The following is a 3,994-nucleotide window of genomic DNA, read 5'->3' as shown; positions in this document are numbered from 1 at the left end:
CGAATGAAGGCGGAAAGAGCCGAACGGAGACGAGCGTTCGCCGAACGCTGCCGAAGAGAGACGAGCCCGCGAGGCCGAGCGCTGGCCGAACGCAGCCGAGGAGGAGGCGAGGAAAGCCGAGGCTGGGACGAGTGCCGGACGAAGGTAGCCGAAGAGAGCCGAATGCAAGTCGAGGGCAAGCCGAAGGTAGCTGAAGAGGAACCGAGGCCGAGACTAGAGTCGCCCGAAGGTAGCCGAAGGAAGCCGAACCCCAGGGCAAGTCCTGGTCAAACGGTGCCGGAGTGGAGCCGAGTGGAAACCGAAGATTCTGAGGTGTTAGTGCTCGGGAGTGGCGTCACTTCCAGGCCTCAGGCTCCATCCTGATGCTTCTGGGTACCTTAGACTTAGAACGCAAGCTACAAAAGTCCCAGGAGAGAGGAAAGTCTCAGGTATTTAATCTCCAAACATCGACAGTTAAAAAAAAAGCGAATTGTTAGTATTTCAGGTGCGCCTAGATTTTTCCTCAGGATGAGGGTTAGTCTTTATTTTTGAAGCTTACCTCCTCCCTATTTTTTTTTTTTTAATTAAACAGAATATCAGCTACTTTGCTTCTAAAGGCCTTGAATACAATAAGCTATTTTAAAAGTCGCCACCTGGAGTCTCCGCAGCAGCTGCGTCCCGCCTTCCACTAGAGGGACCCCGTGCGTCGCATTTGTCCACACCCAGAGAGGCCTGTTCACCCAACTCGGGGCTGGTCCTGGGCAGGAATCCCCTGTCCCTCCCCACGACTCCACTTTCATCGCCAGAAAATAGAAAATACAACTAAGCAAAAATAAAATGACTTGATATTCCAGTTACCCAGAAATAACCACTGTTGCTTCATAAATCTGTTTTTAGTCCTTTTCCCCCCCGAACTCTGTGCACTTGCACACACACACACACACACACACACACACACACTCACACACAGTCACACAGAGTTCTTTTACCTCTGTGACACAATAAATGATCCTAATCTAAACCCCTAGTTTGTCACTAATGTTAGCAAACTTTAAAACATGATATGAATGCGCTTTCACAAAGTCCTTTGATATGACTGTTGAGGTGTCTGTGATGTGGGTGTACCACACTTTTTTCTTTCTTTCTCTTTCTTTCTTTTTAATCTAATCCTTTATTAGAGAACACTTAATAAAAGTTTGTCTCTGCCCTCCCCCCATATTATAATCTTTCACTACATATCTTTGTGTAGAAATTTAACTATGTCCTTAAAATACACTTCTGGAAATGGATAATCCCTGGAACAAAGAGAACCCATATCTGTAAGGGTTTTCATGATGCATTCGCATTGACACACTGCTCCCTAGAATATCAGCACCCATTGACATTCACACTGACAGATCCCCAAGAGGATCTGTCTCTCTACCTTCTTAATAGTCTATTTTTTTTGTTTACATTTTGTCATGATGGAAACAGCATACAGTAATTCCTGAGTTCTGCTTAAGTGGAACGACATGGCTGTGTCATATCCCGGGCAACAGATGTTCATCTCTGCAGTTCCACAAGTGAGAATGATGGAGGCCCAGGGAGGTTACTGTAATTTGGCCCAGGCTGAGGAGCTCGTTAGTGTGTTTCTCAGATTCAGTTCAGGATTGGGTAATGGGAATTCAGCCCACGTTTAGGGAATGTGTTTTGGAACTGATAATGCTGATGTGTTAGCCTGATTGCCCAGCTGTGGTAGGCAGATGGCTCCTGAAAGGTGCCATCCTAATCTGCATGTTATTATCCATGACAAAAGGGGCTTTGCTAATATGGTTAAACTGAGGACCTTGAGATGGGAGATCATCCCTGTTATCCAGGTGAGGCCAGTGTCATCACAGGGTTCTTCTAAAGAAAAAAGAGGGGTAAAAGGGTCAGCACCAGAGGAGATGTGACAGGGGAAACCGAGGTTGGGGTGATGTGGAAGGGTCCCTAAGCCAAGAAATACAGCTGTTAGGAGTTGAAAATGGCAAAAAAAAAAAAAAAAAGGATTTACCCTGAGAGATTCCAGAAGGATCATTCCACTGACCCATTCCTCTAGAACTGGAAGCTAATGAATTTGTGTTGGTTAAGCCACTCAGTTTCAGGTAACCGGTTATCTTGTTATAGTGAAGCAATTAGAAGTGAATATACAGCATTCATTATTTCTACTGCACTGAACTTTAAATGCAAAGTCCCTAGCTGTCAAAACAGAACAAAGAAACAACAACAAAACCACTGATAGGAATATACAGTGAAGCAGTCATTTTGGAGTGTGATTGGTCAAAAAATATTTATATAAGTTTTAAATTCCTGTGTAGATGGATGCACATGTGAAGATACATATACCCAGCGAATGTTCACTGGGCGCTTGGTGTGTTCAGTGGTTGCCCCATGTGTATGTACTAATTTCTGAGAGTAAACAAACTAGGCAAATCATGGGGCTTGCATTCTAGTGGGGAGCTTGTGCAATTCGTCATTATTGTGTGAACCATTGTTCCTTCTTGGACATTTCTACTAAATCTCCAATCATAGGAGACTAGTCAATTTTTCATGCACCTCTATTAAGTGAACTGTCCTGCAGCTATTAAAAGTCGAATGTGGAAAAGACACCCAGTGCCTGCTATGCATAGAAAAGAGCAGTTGTAAACCAATAACGTGTAGTAAAATCCCATTTGTCTAAAAACAGCAGAAAAGCAAATTGGATCTTCATGTGGATGGCATGGAAAACTCTGGAATGATACAAAATCTCAACACTAGCAGTGGCCATTGGGGAGTTGAACTGAATGGTTGGCACCAGCATTAGAAATTTAGATTTCAGTTTCTTCCCTCCTGTTCTGTTTGTTTTTCTTACCATGAACTTATATTGCTTTTATAATAAAAGCAGAAAGAAAAATTTCACAGTGATTGTTTAAATATTTCATCAGCACTAAGATATACCTTGTGAGTTCTAGATTTAATATGTGTGGTGGGCCACAGTTAAGTGTTGTTATCTACAGAGGCAGACTTTCGTAAAATGTAACAGATTATGTCTACAAATTTAATTTTGTTTCTGGGTAAATGTTTTCACCTGAAAGTGAAGGGATTCCATGAGCCCCCTGCCAAAAAATTACTGTCACAAAAAATTTCCAAATCTTTTATTTTTTTTTTTGTATCTTAGACTGTTTTTTTTTCCCCCCTTAGACTATTATGATCACTGAAACCATTTCTTTCCCTCTAGGCCACTCTGCAGTTTTCTGTTTTGCCCACGTGTGTACCGGGCAGTCACTTACCCTTTGGCCTTTGGCGTGAGACTAGGAATGAGATTAAGCATCATTTTCTGACTCGAGTGAGAACTCAGCACCCCTCAGTTAACTTTGCCTCAAATGCCACACTTAGACCACTGTCATCATCATCATTCCAAGCAACTTCATTCCCTGAGGTGAGTCTTTCTACACATCCCGGATCATCCCTTGGTATTTGTCGGGGTTAGGTTGCAGGATCTCTGCAGATGCCATTTCATGCAGCTGCTCAAGTTCCTTGTACAAAATGGTGTGCTATTTGCTTGTCACCTCCCTTACCCTGTATTCCTTGAATAATTTCTAAATGCCATGACACTAGATGTCCTTACTGCATTGTTTGGGGAATGATGACAGGGAAAAGTTTGTCCATGTTCATTACTGATGTGGTACTTGGGAGTATTGCCAGTCTGAAGTTGGTTGAATCCATGGTCGTAGAGCCCACAGATACAGAGAGCTCCATACACTTGGCTGGATTCAGGGATGGGAAGTACCCCAAGGCCTCCCTTTTCTTGGAGTTCTTTCTCAAAAGGAGGCCACTGACCAAAGAGCCTGTGTTCAATAATCAGGTGCTATGAAGGAAAAACCCAGGGGTCCTGAGAGTATATGATAAGGGAACTTCTAGTTTGGCTGTCCAGAAAGGCTTTCTGGAGGAGCTGACGTTTGAGCACAGCTCTGAAGCCTGGCTAACCAAGGGGAAAAGGAGAGAAACTTGTTTGGGG

General features: G+C 43.4%; 1 long non-coding RNA gene across 1 annotated transcript in view; it reads left to right on the top strand.

The window, feature by feature from the left end:
• LOC144257051 (uncharacterized) overlaps window positions 1-3,994 on the top strand; it is a 64,495-nt gene that overhangs the window by 51,409 nt on the left and 9,092 nt on the right. The window contains exon 3 of the long non-coding RNA XR_013344367.1: window positions 3,215-3,415. This is a non-coding gene — a long non-coding RNA (uncharacterized LOC144257051). The remainder of the gene's footprint in view (window positions 1-3,214; window positions 3,416-3,994) is intronic.

The sequence above is a fragment of the Urocitellus parryii genome, chromosome 9, assembly GCF_045843805.1.
Source record: "Urocitellus parryii isolate mUroPar1 chromosome 9, mUroPar1.hap1, whole genome shotgun sequence".
Lineage (NCBI taxonomy): Eukaryota > Metazoa > Chordata > Mammalia > Rodentia > Sciuridae > Urocitellus > Urocitellus parryii.
The sequence above is the reverse complement of the archived record's forward strand: the minus strand, read 5'-3'. Positions and strand labels throughout refer to the sequence as shown.